The 18554-nt window shown below is 44.7% G+C and overlaps 5 non-coding genes and 1 pseudogene across 5 annotated transcripts; 4 read left to right on the top strand and 2 right to left on the bottom strand.

Annotated features, from left to right (window-relative positions):
* Positions 1–2688: 2688 nt before the first annotated feature.
* On the bottom strand, positions 2689–2760 carry trnaa-ugc (transfer RNA alanine (anticodon UGC)). Its single transcript has one exon. It is a non-coding gene; the product is annotated as a tRNA-Ala (tRNA).
* Positions 2761–11522: 8762 nt separating this feature from the next.
* Positions 11523–11594, top strand: trnaa-cgc (transfer RNA alanine (anticodon CGC)). The gene has a single exon. It is a non-coding gene; the product is annotated as a tRNA-Ala (tRNA).
* A 214-nt stretch (positions 11595–11808) lies between these two features.
* On the top strand, positions 11809–11890 carry trnas-aga (transfer RNA serine (anticodon AGA)). Its single transcript has one exon. It is a non-coding gene; the product is annotated as a tRNA-Ser (tRNA).
* A 1021-nt stretch (positions 11891–12911) lies between these two features.
* LOC134863933 (U5 spliceosomal RNA) lies at positions 12912–13027 on the top strand. Its single transcript, XR_010165750.1, has one exon. It is a non-coding gene; the product is annotated as a U5 spliceosomal RNA (small nuclear RNA).
* A 170-nt stretch (positions 13028–13197) lies between these two features.
* Positions 13198–13388, top strand: LOC134863912 (U2 spliceosomal RNA). Its single transcript, XR_010165731.1, has one exon. It is a non-coding gene; the product is annotated as a U2 spliceosomal RNA (small nuclear RNA).
* A 254-nt stretch (positions 13389–13642) lies between these two features.
* LOC134863909 (U1 spliceosomal RNA) lies at positions 13643–13817 on the bottom strand (annotated as a pseudogene).
* Positions 13818–18554: the final 4737 nt, after the last annotated feature.

Consider the following 18554-nt stretch of genomic DNA (forward strand, 5'->3'; position numbering starts at 1 on the left):
TGGATGTGTCAGAGCCAGTGGACTCTTGCTACGACAAAGGACACTGCGTGGCGGTTCCTGCCTCTGAGCAGGTCAATGCAGCTCAGCAACCACTTGAAAGCCTAACAGACAGATGATCGCGCGTAGTTGCAACATTCATATTTAATTGGAAACATTCCAAACGACGTACCACATGGTGATTCTGAGACTCAGAGAGATTTTAAACTGGATTCAGTCATAGCTGCATTGTCATGGACTTTCATGACTTCAAATGTATGCTGATCCCACATGCTATCCTTTGTATGACGTGTAAACTCTCGAAGAGCGCCACCTACGGTCAACCAACAATTGTCTTGAAAAGACTCAACATTGAACTGCTGACCATGACTGGGGATATTCGCTCGAGTATGAAAGAGCCATTTGAAGAACTCTGGAGTCCTTCGAGCCCCGATAACTATAGCACATTCCTGAAAGTGTTTGTTACTCTATCAGGTTTGCTGAGAACTTTTCTTGGTTTAGTTCTTTGAAGTTAATCAGGATCAAAGAAGAAGATTGTTTCCACCCGGTTTTCGAGCCGGTGAGCTTTCGCGTGTGAGGCAAACCCGGTGAACACTACACTACGGAAACAGCTGAAAAGGATTAAATGCACGGTCCAGCATAGATGAAACATTCATATTCAATTGTCAACTTTCCAAACTACGGACCAGATGTTCATTTCATTTCGGCCCCGACGACACAAAACAAGGATGTTTAAGCAATTTTGCAAATAGTCAGAACTTTTTCAAAACCTGGGTAGAACAAGTTAACGTATCGTACAAATGATAATAAGCAGGATTTTTTTGCCTTGCGATACATGACGCATGCTTTCATGTGCTAGATCATTTTTCACTACTTTCACCCGTCCAACAAAGACATCCTTTGAATGTGAATGTAATATTTGCTGGAGATGCCGGGGATTGGACTCGGGGCCTCATACATGCGAAACATGCGCTCTACTACTGAGCTACATCCCCTTCAATACATAAACCATTGGCATCCTTCGTCTTACATGTCCCTGATGGTTTAGTGGCTAGGATTTGGCGATCTATAAGAGGGAAAGAAAGACAAACCTTAAAACGGTTCAATTGTTATGATGTGGTCGGACTGATATGTTAGATTATTGGCTGAAACTGTTAAGTCAAGATGTGAAGCCGTTAACAAAGAAAAAGGGAAACTAGAGCGGCTGCTGCTGCTGCTGCATTTGATTTCATTGCTTTAAATATAAGCTCTTTTAAGATGCACACATTTTCAAAAGCTTTTTTATATATTTTCTCTATTTTATTTTAAATGCAGCCTGAGTGGAACATTACAAATATCTACAGTAGTATACTGTATACCTGTGTAGTTCAAGTGACAATAAATATTGTCGTTTTTGAATTGTACATTGTTTGTTTTATGAGGCATTCAGTTGTTGATTACATGCAGACGTTGATACAACTATTAGGTCACAGCTAATCTATATCACACTCATTCATAACGCCAGATAGTCATTTTGATGTTTCCGGAGGACATTTTATCTAACTGGATCTAGTTGAATTTTAGTTTAATACCCAAAATACTCCAAAACCGAGCTGAAAACGTTTGTCGGGCTCTGCTTTTCTTTTGGTATCTTGAAAATGCCAGCACGGCGGGATTATTGGTGGCAGGCAAAGTGGCTGTACCAGACACACGTCCCCAAGGCCATGGCACGGGATTGTTTTGACATGATCTGGAGGTGATGATTTGTATTCTTGCGCTCTCTTCCGAGTTTCTATGTAGCGTTAGCGCACTGACGTCTCCGTCATGGCCAGTAATGATAGTGGTGCTATCCTTCAGCTACTATTAAAGGTTGTATCAGTGATTCTGGGCCTAATTTTGCCATAACATAAATTATCACATTCAAGTGCTTCATGCATCACGTCGTTCGCCACCAGAGTTGATGCACCTTCGCCAAGACTGATTTGCTGTGTGTGTGTGTGTGTGTGTGTGTGTGTGTGTGTGTGTGTGTGTGTGTGTGTGTGTGTGTGTGTGTGTGTGTGTGTAAGTCAGTCAGTCAGTCAGTCAGTCAGTCAGTAGATGCTGTTCAAAAGCAGAGATGTGAGCCATGGAGCTCAGTGACTCAGACTGTTCCCAGTTCCATCTCAGGACGTTCCCCACCCCTCCCCGATCCTTTCCCACCTCTTTCTCATACCAAGGTGCCTTGGTCTGTGTGTTGGCATGCTTTAAAATGTTATTTCTTGTATGAAATGTTATTTGTGATTTGTTATTTTATCATATAAAATATTTTCCCTACGAATCTGATTTTGAGATTTTTTATTAAAATGTGTTGGTATGTTAGTGCTAATGTTTTAATACAACCTGTGAGTCTTACCCTTAAATGTTTAATGTTCCTATGTGCTACAGAGGCTTATATATTAAGGTTTTCATAGACGTTGGCAATTCTTAGTATTTTTTCAGAAAACCCTCAGGAGATAAGGACATTTATATCTATTATACATAGGTTTTTATAGGCGTTTTTTGCAGGCATTTTAGGAGTAAATGGGTTAACCACTCGGCCCCGACAACACAAAACAGGAAGTTTTAAGCAATTTTGCAAATAGTCAGCACTTTTTCAAAACCTGGGAAGAACAATATTTTCACGCATTAACCCGTACAACAGAGGCATCCTTTGACTGTGAATGTAATATTTGCTGGAGATGCCGGGGATTGAACCCGGGGCCTCATACATGCAAAGCATGCGCTCTACCACTGAGCTACATCCCCTGGATTTTCTTCACTTTTTTTGTCTTTCTTTCAGATGGTTAGATAAAGGAAGAGATCAGCATGATACACAAGGAGTTAATTGTGCACATACTAACCTCTAAATTGCAAGTGTGATGCCTCGTAATCCATTTTCAACCATTGCCTGGGTTGAAATCCCGGTTGGGGAATTCATAAAAGTTGGGAACTTTTTTGATTTCAGCATATTGACTCTGCATCAGGGTGTTTAATACTTGAACAGTTGTGTCAACCTTGCCCTACATACTTGCCCAGTGCCATGAAGTACTGACAACTGTTGGGCTAGGATTTCACACTCTTACTGTGGTCAACAGTCGTGAAACTTAGACCCCCTGTCATTGAGAATAAGTTGGAATATAACATGTACGTCAATTCAATACATAAACCGTTGGCATCCTTCATCTTACAGGTCCCTGATGGTCTAGTGGTTAGGATTTGGCATTCTCACTGCCACAACCCGTGTGTAGTGGCCAAACTTCGTTCTCAGGGTTCATTAATTAGACCACTTCGTGTGGGCAGCCTAAGGTTTTCTGACTCGTTCCATATCCCATGCTTCACCGTTATTCATTTTACTTTCAGTGTACTCACGGACCAGTTTAGTTTCTTTTTGTTTTCTTTAATTCTTGACGTCTTGGTAACACAAAAGTATCTTGGTACAAACACAAAACAGGTAAAATAAATGGTAATATCACTTGGTATTATCCTTCATAAGGCACGGACAAGGCCAGGGAAACGGACACGGTCAAAAAGCTATGTGCCTTCGTTGCTGCACGCACGTCAACTGAGCAGCACGTCTCTCATACAAAATTACACGTATCCCTTAGAATCCTGTTAACCTATCAAATTTCAGCATTAATAACACAGTTCGAAATCAGCATATTTAACTTAAGTAGTCTACAACATTGATAATATTATTCTGACCCATTTACATTCAAAAATATTAATCAAAATAACTTAACAATAATTTGGCTCTCACATTTCCAGCCCCTAATTGTAAGACATGAAGGCTGACAATTACTCACTATAATAACAACTATAGAGCCAAACAAATCACACATTAAGTATTACCTATCAACGAAACTCACATCTTTCACAGATAATATTCAGAAAGTTACAATATTCACATTCCTTCTTTTTTTTTTTTTTTTTTACATTTATCACTCACGTGTCCTTTTCGCAAATGAGGCAAAGTTTGTCAATAGGTCTTTCTAAGGTGCTGGTCTTTGTCTTGATGACCACACATCGCACAAGTCCCTTGGCATCTGGAATCACCCGTTGAACCCTCCCCAGTACCCACGAGCTTCGTGGTGCAGTATCGTCGACGATCATGACGATGTCCCCGGCACTCAAGTTGTTCTTGACGCTGGTCCATTTCTGTCGCTCCTGCAGCATGGGTAGATATTCACGCACCCACCGCTTCCAAAACACGTCAGCAAGATGTTGCACTTGCCTCCATCTACGGCGGGAATATGAGTCCTCCTTTTGGAACAGTCCAGGGGGAAGGGTTGGCTGCTTCTTCATCAGTAGCAAGTGGCTAGGGGTTAACGGCTCCGGATCTGTTGGATCGTCTGTTGTTGTGGTCAGTGGTCTATTGTTCAGCACTGACTCCACTTCGCACATCAGTGTCAGCAAACATTCATCACTGACTGTCTGTTGCTTGAGCACAGACCGGAGAACCTTTCTCACAGATCTGATCTGCCTTTCCCAAATTCCCCCGAAGTGAGAACCAGAGGGTGGATTGAATATCCACTGAATTCCTCTTTGCATCACGGATTCTGATATCTTGGACTGGTTCCACTCTTGAATTGCTGTACGCAGCTCACGCTCAGCGGCCACTAGGTTCGTGCCATTATCTGAGCGCATAATAGACACCTGTCCTCTCCTGCACACAAAACGTCTGATGGCATTCAGACAAGAATCAGTGTCCAATGTGTGCGCAATCTCTATGTGCACTGCTCTCGTTGTGAGACAGGTGAACAGCACACCGTATCTTTTGACTGTACTGCGGCCTTGTTTGACATCAAATGGCCCAAAGTAGTCGACCCCCACGTTGGTGAAAGGAGGGTTGTCAGGCAGAAGTCTGTCTTCTGGCAAATCTGCCATCTTCTGCTCTAAAGGTTTGCCTTTAACTTTTCTGCAGATCACACACCTTGTTAGAAACTTTCTCACTACTGAGTTGGCAGAGGGTATCCAATATTCTTGTCGTAACTGGGAGAGCATGTAAAGTCTTCCGCAGTGTCCAATCTTTTCGTGAGTGTCTCTCAAGATCAATGTGGTGACATGTAGGTCCTTCGGAAGGATTGCTGGATGTTTTGAGTGCTCTGGCATAGCAGCAGCAGAGAGACGACCTCCGACTCTCAGCACACCTTCATGAAGTTCTGGATCGAGTTTCCGCAAGTGACTGGTCTTCTTCACGCTGTTGCCTTTCTTTAGCATGGTGATCTCTTCCTGGAAACATTCGTTCTGACAGAACTTGATGATCTCTGTTTCTGCTTGCATTAGGTCTTCCAAGGTAAGTATTGTGGTTGTTGTCATTGGTTTCTTGTCTTGTCTGTTCGTATTGTCTGTGTTTGTTTGTTCTTTCTTTTTTCTACAGCGTTGCAGAAGCAGGTCTTTAAACTTGAGAACCCACGCCACAGCTCTCTTCAAACGGTACCAACTCGAGTAGTGGTCGAACAGTTTGTTCACGAGATGAACATCTTCAGCTGCTTTTGTGAGATTAACTGTGGCGGTGTGTCTCACCTCATTGTCAACTTCGTCAGTTTCTGTTTTGTCAGGTCTTTTTGGCCAGTTGTGTTCTGGTTCTTTAAGAAAAGCTGGACCCTGGAACCAGCTTGCGTTCTTCATGAATTTGGTTGGTGCAAGCCCTCGGGATGCACAATCGGCGGGATTAGTTGATGTGTCAACATATCTCCATTGCTGAGGCATGGTTAGCTCTCTGATTACAGCGATGCGATTTGCAACGAATGTCTTAAAGCGAAGCTTCTCGTTCTCAATGTACTTTAGCACCGTTGTGCTGTCAGTCCAAAACAAAGAATCGAGTAGATCCATCTGGAGCTCGCTTCTCAGCATCTTGTCTGTCTTCACAGCAACCATCGCTGCTGTCAGCTCAATGCGTGGGATAGTGGTCTGCTTAATTGGAGTCACGCGGGATGTGCCCTTCATAAAGGCGCAATGAACATGTCCATCTTCACCAGTCAACCGTAGGTAAGAGACAGTTCCATATCCACTTTCGCTTCCATCAGAAAAATGGTGGAGCTGTGCTGTAGCCACAGGCCCAAATTCCACTGGTCTCAAGCCTCTCGGTATGGTCACAGCTGACAGCTGGTTTAGTTCTTTCAGCCAATTGTTCCATTTTCTGCTGAGCTGTTCTGGAATCTTCTCGTCCCAAGCAAGTTCCTCCTTGCACATCTGCTGTAGTATCAACTTTGCAGGAAGAATTGCTGGAGCGAGGAATCCGAGCGGGTCATAGATGGAACTTGTGATCGAGAGAATTCCTCGTCTCGTGACAGGTTTATCTTTGACGTTGATCCTAAACTTGAAGGCATCAGACTCAGTGCTCCATAGAACACCCAAAGCTCTTTCCATGGGTAGCGCGTCGTGGGTCAAGTCCAGGTCTCTGATGTCTTTCGCTCTTTCATGGTCAGGGACACAGGAGAGCAACGCTCGGCTGTTGCTTGCCCACTTCGTTAAACGAAATCCTCCACTAGCGCACAATGCTGTGAGGTCTTTGTACAGCTTGACTGCTTGATCTTCATTAGCAACAGATGTCAATGAGTCATCAACATAGAAGTTCTTCAGGATTGAGTTCACAGCTTCAGGTGATGACTTGCTGCGGTTCTCCTCAGCCGTTCTTCGAAGTGCGTAGTTCGCGCAACTAGGAGAAGAAGTCGCACCGAAAATGTGGACTGTCATCCTGTACTCAACGATGTCTTGACTTAGGTCTCCTGCTGGCCACCACAGGAAGCGCTGCAAGTCGGTGTCATTCTCAGGAATGCGGACTTGATGGTACATGGCCTCGATGTCTGCAATCATCGCAATTGGTTCTTGCCTGAAGCGGAGAAGGACTCCAATCAACGAGTTTTGTTAAATCCGGTCCCTGAAGTAGCTCACTGTTTAGTGAGACTCCCTGGTAGCTGGCCGCACAGTCGAAGACGACGCGGAGCTTCTTCTTCTGTGGGTGATATACCCCGTGGTGGGGAATATACCACAGTTTTCTATCATGGCGGTTCAGTTGTGGCTTAGGAACCTCAACGGCGTACCCCTTGCTCAGCATGTCATTCATAAAGGCTGTATATTCTTCATGGAACTCGGGATTCCGTTTCAACTTGTTCCTGAGGTTCAACACACGTTGTAGCACTGAACTGCGATTGTTCGGCATCTGGACACACAACTTCTTTGTTGGCAGACTGATGTAGTAATGTCCATCCATAAGACGGGCAGAACTGGACACAGACTCCATGAATTTGTGGTCCTCCTGAGACATTTCAGATCTTTCATCACAGTGGCTTTCAGGAAAATCATGGTTATACTGTTGTATAAGCAGATGCTCCACACTGTCCATGGCTATTCTGTTCACAACAGCATGTGATTGTGCATGATCGTCAGCTGCAGTGTCTGTCTCTCTAAGCGGCCCGTTCAGGATCCATCCAAGTGCAGTTTTCACAGCATATGGACCATTGTCCTTACTTGGGATCACTTTCCATGGCTCCAAGATGGTGTACTCTTTTGTTCCAATGAGAAGCTCCACTCCAGCATCGATCTGAGGCAGCCTAACCTCTCTGAGGTATGGCCACTTGTCAATCTCTCTCTGAAGCGGAATGTTCTCTTGAGACACAGGAATGCTCTTCTGTGTGTAGACCTTTGACACTGCGATGAAATTGTTGTCTTCAAGGCTGCTGATCTCCAAGTCTGTGAGGACGTAGCTTTCTACCTTGCTCTTGGAATTGATGGTACTCAACATGAGATCAGTGCGTCTGCCTTGCACATTCAGCTGCCTTGCCAAAGCTTCCGTACAAAATGACGCAGAGCTGCCAGGGTCCATGAATGCGTAGACCTCGACAGTCTTGTCACTCTTGCTGACTTTCACTTGCACAGGAACGATGGCAAGCACACACCTGTCTCCAGCCCCAGTACAGGCACTAGTCTCCTTCTCTTCTGACACCTCTGGTGGTGCTCTGGCAGCACTGACTTTGTTGACCTCAGTTCCAACAGGTTTCTCCTTGGTGATCTCCTTATAGAAATGCAGCAGGCTTGGATGCTTCAGAGCGCAAACATCGCATGTCATCTTCTTCTTACATTCCTTGCTCAGATGACCCTTCACTAGGCAACTGAAACAAAGTCCATTCTTCTTCAAGAAGTTCACTCTGTCACTATGAGCCTTTTCTTTAATCTTGCGACACTCATGCAATGTGTGATTCATTTCGCAAAACAGGCAGGGCTTCGTAAAGGCTCTGCTGAGTGACACATCTGACTTCGACTTTGTGTCGCTTGACTCACTTCCACTAACTTGGTCAACTTTAGTAGCAAAACTACTTCCCTGCCTTCCTTCTTTCATTAGTTTGTATCCCTGCTGTGGTTTCTTAGTGACCTTATCTGTGGCTGTGGTGTCAATATCGCCGAAGAGTGGGTCAGACACAATCTTTGCTTGACGTTCCACAAAGCTCACCAGCTCTGTGAATCTTGCTCTTTTGTTGCGCTTCTCCTGGATGTCATACGCATGACCTCTCCATCTTTCTCGTGTTTTGAATGGCAACTTCGAAATTATGACCCTCATGGTAGTGGGATTATCCATCTCTTCCATATAATCCAGATCTTCCATGGCATTACGACAGCTCACCAGGAACACAGAGAATGCACTCAATGCTTTACAATCCTCAGCCTTGATCTGAGGCCACTTGGACACCTTCTCAATTAGCGCCGTAGCCACCTTCAGCTCATGTCCATAATTTTCTTCAAGCAGCTTCCAAGCCTTAGCGTAGCCGCGTTGTTCAGGCATATGCTGACAGCTCCTCACTAGATCGCGAGGTTCACCTCTGGTGTACTGATCCAAGAAATATAGCTTGTCAGCATCGCTGTCTGCTCTGGAGTCAATGACATGAAGGAATGCTCTCGTAAACGATCTGTACTCCAGCGGGTCTCCCTGGAACACAGGCACGTCTCTTTGAGGTAAGCGGAACAGCTGCTGATTTCTTGCAAGCATCTCTGCGATGTCTGTCTGTTTTTGCATCATACGATACATCTCACTGGCAACAGTGTCTTGGTATGAAGTACCTCTGAGTTGCATAGGCGGCGGTAGCATAGCTCTGGGTGGCTGCAGCGTAGCACTAGGCAATTGCAGGGTAGCTCTAGGCGGCAGCAGCGGCGTAGCTCTCAGTGGCGGCTGTGGAGCTCTTGGTTGTTTTGGTGTGGCGCCGGCTGACGCTCCTGGGTAACCAGTAGGCATCTGGTCTTCAGGTCTTTCAGTGAATAGCCTTGCATTGTCAGTGAATTTTGGTGTGGCTGAAATGTTTTGCATATCGCCATATCCATCTTCAGTTTTGAAATCAATAAGCTGCGTTGGTAATGCTTTAGCCCCACTCACTTGAGACAGTCGCCCTTCAGATTCTTCATACACTTTTACTTTGGCAGTAGATACTGCTAGAGCAGTTTCAATTTCCAATCTTACCATTGCTGCTTTAATTTCCGCTTCTTTCATTTCTAACACTTGTTTTTCCTTTAAAGCAGATGCTTGTGCTATGAGAGCTGCTCTATTAGCTTCTTCTTTAACTCGTGCTGAAGATACACTTGACACTCTTGATCTCCTTGAAATTCTAGAAACACTGTCCCCTGGTGTTATCTCTTGATCAGCTACTTGTGCTTCAATTCACTTCTTTGTATTTGTCATAAACTGTAAGCACTGTTCTGACTTTGGCTGAAACCACATCTGCTGGTCAGCCTCCTTTTCCTCTTCATTAATAAGATACAACAACACTGCCTGATTGTATTCATTAAACTCTTCAAACAACTTGTTGTAAACTTTCATTTCTTTTTTAACATCTCCCAAAGCTGGTACATTTTCACCTTGCAAGAGCTTCTCTATTTCGTTAGATTTTGCTGTCATTTGTCCTACTTTACCTCTTCTGGCTGTTGTCACACAGTGTAATCTGTCTTCCAGTCCTTTAGCTGTTAACGTCCTTTGTCTATCGTCATGACGCACGTCACTCAGAACGTCTTGGTCCGCCATTATTCACGAGGTTTCACTCAGCTAATCTACTACACAGCCTCGTTTCAGTTGAACCCAACTGTCTTCGGGTTTTTAACTTAGCACAAAAATGACTGCAAGCTTATTCAAAACGAACTTCTCAACATTTAAAATGAGTAAAAAGTAACTGCACAAGCACTGTCACTTATCATTCCACAGCTGGCAAACGTAGCCTCCACTTAGCTTGGTTAGCTTAGCTCCAATTCGTTTTAGTCATCCAAGTTAGCACCATTAAACGTCGTTTTGCAAACGTTTCTGTAACTATACATCTTCTTGTCTTCCACATCAAGCTTAGGGAGCTTTTTGACTTAATGTAGTGGCCAAACTTCGTTCTCAGGGTTCATTAATTAGACCACTTCGTGTGGGCAGCCTAAGGTTTTCTGACTCGTTCCATATCCCATGCTTCACCGTTATTCATTTTACTTTCAGTGTACTCACGGACCAGTTGAGTTTCTTTTTGTTTTCTTTAATTCTTGACGTCTTGGTAACACAAAAGTATCTTGGTACAAACACAAAACAGGTAAAATAAATGGTAATATCACTTGGTATTATCCTTCATAAGGCACGGACAAGGCCAGGGAAACGGACACGGTCAAAAAGCTATGTGCTTTCGTTGCTGCACGCACGTCAACTGAGCAGCACGTCTCTCATACAAAATTACACGTATCCCTTAGAATCCTGTTAACCTATCAAATTTCAGCATTAATAACACAGTTCGAAATCAGCATATTTAACTTAAGTAGTCTACAACATTGATAATATTATTCTGACCCATTTACATTCAAAAATATTAATCAAAATAACTTAACAATAATTTGGCTCTCACACCGTGTTCATATTCCCGGTCAGGGAATTTAGGAAAGTAGAGAAGATTCTTTGGTTAAGCATACTGACTGTGAATCAGGCGCTAAGTACTTGAACAGTTTTGTCAACCTTCCCCAGTGCCATGAAGCCTATCGGGAAGGACGTGGTGCTCTTTTTGTGGTCCAGGTTTGATCCCATGTCTGGTAGATTAGGTGGAAAAACACCATGTACATCAATTGAATACATAAACCAACATTGATAGTTGATTTTAAGTGTTTAATTTACTTCAGGGTCAATTCCTTTTCGTTGTTATAATGCAAGGTAAAACAACTTACCTTTGATGTTGTAAATCAAACCTATTCCTGGTGAGCCGTATAAGTAATGATCGTGATTTATTTTTAGTCTTTTAGGTCCCTGATGGTCTAGACTCTAGATCTAGGATGTAGGGCAAGGTTGACACAACTGTTCAAGTATTAAACACCCTGATGCAGAGTCAATATGCTGAAATCAAAAACGTTCCCGACTTTTATGAATTCCCCAACCGGGATTTCAACCCAGTCAATGGTTGAAAATGGATTACGAGGCATCACACTTGCAATTTAGAGGTTAGTATGTGCACAATTAACTTAATGTGTATCATGCTGATCTCTTCCTTTATCTAACCATCTGAAATAAAGACAAAAAAAGTGAAGAAAAACCAGGGGATGTAGCTCAGTGGTAGAGCGCATGCTTCGCATGTATGAGGCCCCGGGTTCAATCCCCGGCATCTCCATCAACTATTACACTCACAGTCAAAGGATGTCTCTGTTGTACGGGTTAATGCGTGAAAGTATGGAAAAATGATGTAGCACATGAAAGCATGCGTCATGCATCGCCAAGGCAAAAAGATCACGCCTAATTCCATTTGTACGATCCGTTAACTTGTTCTTCACAGGTTTTGAAAAAGTGCTGAGTATTTGCGAAATTGCTTAAACATCCTGTTTTGTGTTGTCGGGGCCGAGTTGCTAAGGCGATGAACTAGAAATCCATTAGGGTCTCCCCGCGCAGGTTCAAATCCTGCCGACAACGTCAGAGCATAATAATGCATTTGTATATTTACCTGCAGGGGGATTTCAGGTGCAATGTTGAAAAAAAGAAAATCAAAGAACCAATTTCACTTTGTAGTACATCTTTGAGTGAGGCTAACAAGCACAAGATCAGTAGTAAGGCGTTGGTTTAGTCCATGGCACTGCAGCGGAGACTGAATCCAGTTTTCCCCCTACGAAGGCATTCCTGTATAGGAGAAGATGTTCACGGAGTCCAAAATGCCCATTATTAAAGTGTCAATTGGAAGAAAACATGGCCCACCTATTCTGGTACTGTTCCTTCGCGACAAGTGTGTGGCAGACACTAAGGCCATGGTTGAGTACTCTTTATAGGGGACCCAATGAGAAAGATATACTGTATGGGGATTTAAACCCCAAAGAAACTGAAAAACATCAAAGATGGTGGGCTGCAATTAACAGCTTAAAAGAAGGAATTTGGAAATGTCGGAATTTAACCGCCTTTAAAAAATGCCAGATGTCCACAAACTCAGTGATAAGGGTTGGCCTCACAATGTTTCGCGATTACATTCTCATTACATTTTACCTTCAACACAAAATTCAGGGGAGAGTGTTAATGACAATGGCAAAGCGCTCAAACATTGCACTTTTGACAGACCAAGTTTCAGCATTCTAGCACTCTCCCTTGCATGTTTAAATGAAGATCGTACCGTTTTTTCCTGGTTATAACCCTCATACCTAACCCTTTTGGATGACATTTCATTCCAGTTTATCCTTATGTATATACTACCCTACCCAGCATTTTCCTACCCTAAACCTAACCTTCTCCTCCCCCTTCAAATGACCCTCCCTTGTTGTAAGATAATGTTATTTTGGCCCCCTACCTAAACCTACCTTTCTGATTAAATTGTACTTTCCAAATGTATTTTCCATTTATCCTTATTTACATACTACCCTACCTATTCTTATCCTGTGGGTGAGGCTCACCGCGAGGGCATGGACTGGGACAACTGGGTATTGTCTGATCCACGGGAAGAGCTCCACCATTACTCTGGTTTCTCTTCAAGGCGTATAAGTCTTTCGCCTTTTACTAAAGACTTCCGTGGAGAGGAACACATACGAGTTCACCCTATTTTTGGTAGGCTTTGCCGTTTGGCTGAGCCTTCTGAGTTTGTGAAACACATGAAGAGAGCAGCCAGTCGCGCCTGGGCCTACCAAGTCACGCAGCCCTTGGGCCAAAGGAGCCTTTTCTCAGCACAGGGCAAAGGTGCCGCACCACGACCGGTGTAAACTGCGCAACGAGGCTGGCTCCTGCAGCAAACGGCGGGGGTCATCGCTTCTCGGCCTTTTGGCTAAGATCAAGTGTAGTATCTGTTCTTATCAGTTTAATATCTGATATGTCCCCTATATGGGGGCAATATATTAAATGGATTTTTAGCACTGGGAGCTGAAACAGGGGCTTGCCCCGTTCACTCCATGCATCGACCCGGTATTGCAGTGCCTCCGGGAATGGTGCACCCTTCTCCTGCCATGTTGGAAAATAAACACGTCTCTGAACTATATTAGGTTTCGATTGAGGGCACAGACTGCAGCACAACAGCAGCCGATGTTTTTTGGACTCAATGGTGACGGATTGAACTGCGCTAACGCTGTTGCCTTGGCTTTGGAGCTTGGTATGCAGAGTGAAGCTCACTGCAAGGGACAGAGACATTTAGAGCCCAAAGACAGGACACTCTCTGGGATGACGTTGGCACCAGAAGCTTTTTCCCAGATTAATCAGGGGAGAGCGCGAACGCAGTCCCCCACTACCACAAATTATGCAGTCAAGATTCCCACATTTGGGGAATTCGCAGGGGTCATCACAGCCGGCGTGCAATGGCCGAGCCTCGCCCTGGGTGAACCAATTTTTCAATTTTCAGACGCTTTTATTGGTTTCAGACAACAAAAAGAAATTACAATCAAAAAAACTATACATTTCATTTTCCCTGTTTAAAAAAAACCAAAACAATACAATTATACCCCTATTACATCAAAATATACATATGTTTTTCCTCAACAACAATGAATGTTTAAAGTGCATCCATCAGTTGTTTTGTTAACCACTGGTCATCCATCTTCCACAAACTTTTAATTTCCGCATTGTTTAACTTCAGTCTGTCCCTGAGAATGTAATCGCGAAACATTGTGAGGCCAACCCTTATCACTGAGTTTGTGGACATCTGGCATTTTTTAAGGCGGTTAAATTCCGACATTTCCAAATTCCTTATTTTAAGCTGTTAATTGCAGCCCACCATCTTTGATGTTTTTCAGTGTCTTTGGGGTTTAAATCCCCATACAGTATATCTTTCTCATTGGGTCCACTATAAAGAGCAGTCAACCATGGCCTTAGTGTCTGCCACACACTTTTCGCGAAAGAACAGTACCAGAATAGGTGGGCCATGTTTTCCTCAAGTTGACACTTTAATATTGAGCATTTTGGACTCTGTGAACATCTTCTCCTTTACAGGAATGCCTTCGTAGGGATACAACTATGTGCTGTTTTCCAAGCCAAATCCTTATGGTTGTTAAAAAGGAATGGTGAGTTAACATTTTCCCATACTTGCATGCACTGGTTTCCTGTTAATATCCCTATTGGTGATAGGCTTGATGTCAGGGGTGACAATATTCCTTTTCATGAAGCCTACAGAAGATGTATCAAAGTTGGCTGTCTTAAAAAGGTTCACAGCTCTGCCATACAATGCTGGCCTAGTTTCTGCATGGGGGGTGTCCAGAGGGGCTCTTTTGCCCATACCAGAAATAATTTTTTGGCCCACCCAAAATTTAGCAAAATATGTCCAGAGGCTATTGTTCTTTTCATTTAACACAGCATTCAGAATGGGTGTTAAAAATAGGGCTTCCAGTTTGACCCCCAACTCTGGAACTGCCTTCCCTCCTTCTTCTAATGGTTTATACATTATCTCTCTTTTTAAATATTCCTGATGAGAACCCCAGATAAACTGAAAAATGGATCTTCTCAAGCTTGTTTGAAAGACTCTTGGTACAGGCAGTGTGGCTGCTAGATGAGTCAGTGATGCAAGAATCTCCGCCTTAATGACAAGAATTTTCCCAGTGAACGTAAGAGCCCTATCTTCCCACCTAAGGAGTTTTCCTTTGATTGCTGGGAGTCTGATATCCCAATTTACATTTTCCATGCCTCTACCGATCTCAATACTTCAAATCTTTACCCTTTCCTTTCTTTCCACTAACCTCAGATCTACTTTGTCCTCTTTCCAATTAAGGTAAAGTATTTCACTCTTGGCCTTATTAATCTTAGCGCCTGATGCAAGAGTTTTAACAACTGACTTATTTTCGGTAGAAGACTAACCAAAGCTGCTTTGTCTATATCCTCGCTTGTGTAAAGGTCTGAATAAAAACTGTGAACGCTACCGAGTATGTTATTTATATCTGTCTGTTCTTTCCCATTTGTATCTGTTAGTGCATCCATACTATTTCTAGGCTGGACTAGTTTTTGAAAGAAGTATCTTGAGCATTTTTCATTATTTTCCACATGATGGACTCTGCTACGTGTAAGTAACCAGCCTATGCTGTCCTCGTGCTGCGTTCTCTAGCTTGCAGAACTAGACAGCTAGCTAACAATTTGTCGTCTAATAAATACAGCTGATGAACTCAAGCGAGGCAAGAAGCGTTGGTTTTCTTCCGTTTACTTTGTTCACCAAGCAAGTATTTATAAAGGACATGGATATTCTTTTTTGTAAAACTGAAACAAACAGAAACAAAGGGATACATAAATCTCACGAAGATAATATTACAGTACATAGCAGGTAGCATGATACCACGAGAGCTAGCATGGCTAAGTGACAAATTATCCTAGAGATGTAGAGACATAAATTCAACATAAACTCTTAATTGTCTACATGGCATTGAATGTGGTAACAAAGAATATGCACTTACAGACTAATAATGTCCAAAGCTCGCGCGTTAAAGGTAAGTCTTTGAAGAGGAATCCGGCAGAAACTGTAACTATACCTGCGCGACTTTGTAAATAGTATTGTCCGCTAGGTGGCAGTATTTCCCCACATATAATACGCAAGCTACCAAATGCTTAAGGAGGGCAGAACACTCCCCGCTTGGCATAATAATATTATGCCACTACAAATTTACTTAAACAGAAATCACACAAAGTTCTGTCGGCAAGCAACATACATTTCTCTAACTATTCTGAGAGAAGAACAACTATTTCTGAGGTAGGTCTCAGAAGCACTTTAACAGGCCTTCTTTTGCTATTTTGACCTCCATCTTCCGGATCCTCTTGTCCCTGCTTGGCAGAGTGTTGACAACCACTCCCACAGGCCAGTCGTTTCTGTGGGCTTGGCTGTCCTTGAGCAGGACGACGTCGCCGGCCTTGACGTTTGGCCTTTCATCGGTCCACTTTCTGCGGCCCTGCAGCGTGGACAAGTAGTCCCTTCTCCATCTCTTCCAAAAGGTGTTTGCAAGGCTCGATGTGTTTCCATTGTTTACCATGCAGGTCCGCCATCTTCTGGTTCTGTAGCTGCCCGCGTAGCTTGCGGCAGGTCACACACCAGGAGTGTGGTGATGTGGTGGGTGCGTGGGACAATGATAGGGTGTTTCTCTTCTTTTGACAGGTCAGGTGCGGACGAGATACGACCTCCAACCCGTAGTAGGCCATCTTCATCAGTCACGGGGTTGAGCTTCTTGAGTGGACTTTGCTTTGGAAGTGTCTTACCCTCTTTCAGGCATTTAATTTCATCTGCAAAGGCCTCATGCTGCATAGCGCGAAGGATCAGGCACTTTGCCAGTGCCAGCTCGGTTGTGGTGAGTGTGTCTTTGAACCTGCTCCAGCCTCTGCGATCTGCGCTGGCTGGATTTCCCTTGAAAGATGCAGCGACGTGGATGAGTCTGGCTGTAGCATTGCAGAGGTTTCTCCAGCTTGAGAATCTTTCGAAACCGCTGTGAGCCCAGCTGAGTGTCGGAGGCCTGGTAGCTAGAGCAGTGACCTCAGGTCGGATCTCAGTGTCTGCGTCGGGCTCCAGCAGCGTGAAGATGTGGGGCTCCCACGTTTCCTCTGTGTTGTTGCGAGTCAGGAAGCTGGGACCGGAGTGCCAGATGCTTTGCTGTAGCTGTGCTGCAGGCATATATCTTGTGGCGTGGTCCGCAGGATTCTGGTCCGTGGGGACATATGACCACTGGTCAGGGTGAGTGGATCGTCTGATGCGGATCACCCTCTTTATGTGTAGGTCTTCCAGGGCTGTGAGCGATTCTCTCCACGTGTTCCACTCTGTCTCTTTGCCGGGGTCGAGTGGAGTGTCCCACCCCTGCTCTGATGAAAGTTCCCGCACTAAAGCTTTCCCCTGCATGACTATGGGAGCAACGAACCCCAGGGGGTCGTATAGGCTGTTAACAGTGGACAGGATACCTCTCCGTGTGTATGGCTTCTTCTCTCGTGTTCTCCTGAGTGAGCCAAGACGCTTGAATGCTTGTTCCCGGTTGCTTGGGAGAGGTTGCCGTGGCGACCGGAATGGCAGCGGTGCTACCCAGCTGTGGGCGTCGTCCTGGTAGACCTCTCTGTCCATGATGGTCAGGAACACTTTGTCATCCATTGACAGAGCCGGTTTGTTGTCGTCTCTGGAGCTCTCGAACACTGAGAGGCTGAGGCTGTCTGTGCTCGCTGCCCAGCCTGCCTCTTCATCACAGGGGAGTGAGCGAGGGTTGTGTCGCTGCGGTGTGTTGCTGTAGATTTCCTTCACCTGGATGTTATTTGGACAGGGATGGAGGAAAGATGTTCTGCCATTTTGTAGCACGTTGGCTTTGTACACGTTGACTTCAGCTGGTTTGTGGACCGTCCCCAGGCAGACGTCACCCACGATGACCCAGCCCAGGTCGAGCCGTTGTGCATACGGAGCGTTGTGTGGCCCGTTGACTTGCTCACGCACCTTATGCACTCTGAGGATGTCTCTTCCCAGGAGCAGGAGGATGGGTGCGTTTGGGTCTACATCTAGAATCCTTTGCGCCACTCGCTGCAGGTGGGGGTGGTGTTTTGCAATATCTGGAGATGGAATTTCAGATCTGTCATCCGGCACCATGTCACATTCGATGAGCGTGGGGAGGGGGAGTTGTAGTTTCCCATCCATCGACTCAAGCGTGAAGTTGTTGACTCGTCTGCCGGAGGTCTCTGTTGTCCCCGCGCAGGTCTTCAGTGTGTATGGGGCTGGACTGGCTTTGAGACCGAAGAGATTGAAGAACTCTGTCTTTGCGAGTGACTTGTTACTCTGTTCGTCCAGCACTGCATACATCTTCACAGCTTTCTCTTTTCTCCCAGCAGGATAGGCTTTAACCAGGCAGATCTTGGCACATGAGCGTGGGCTGTCAGCGTTGCCGCAAATCTCTGTGCACTTGGAAGTGACTGTGGGCGTGTCCTCATCCGGCTCCCCGCTTTCCTCCTTCTCCGTGACGGCACTGTCGTTGAAGACAGGAGGGCCTGGGTGTAGAGCCGCGATGTGTCGCTCACTGTTGCACTCGGCACATTTGATTGGCACTCTGCAGTCTTTTGCCATGTGCTGAGTTGACCCACAGCATTTGAAGCAGATGCGGTTTTCTTTGAGGTAAGCCTTACATTCTTCAATAGCTTTAGATCTGAATGTCCTACATCTTTTGAGTGGGTGTGTTTTCCT

The sequence above is a fragment of the Eleginops maclovinus genome, chromosome 4, assembly GCF_036324505.1.
Source record: "Eleginops maclovinus isolate JMC-PN-2008 ecotype Puerto Natales chromosome 4, JC_Emac_rtc_rv5, whole genome shotgun sequence".
Classification (NCBI taxonomy): Eukaryota; Metazoa; Chordata; class Actinopteri; order Perciformes; family Eleginopidae; genus Eleginops; species Eleginops maclovinus.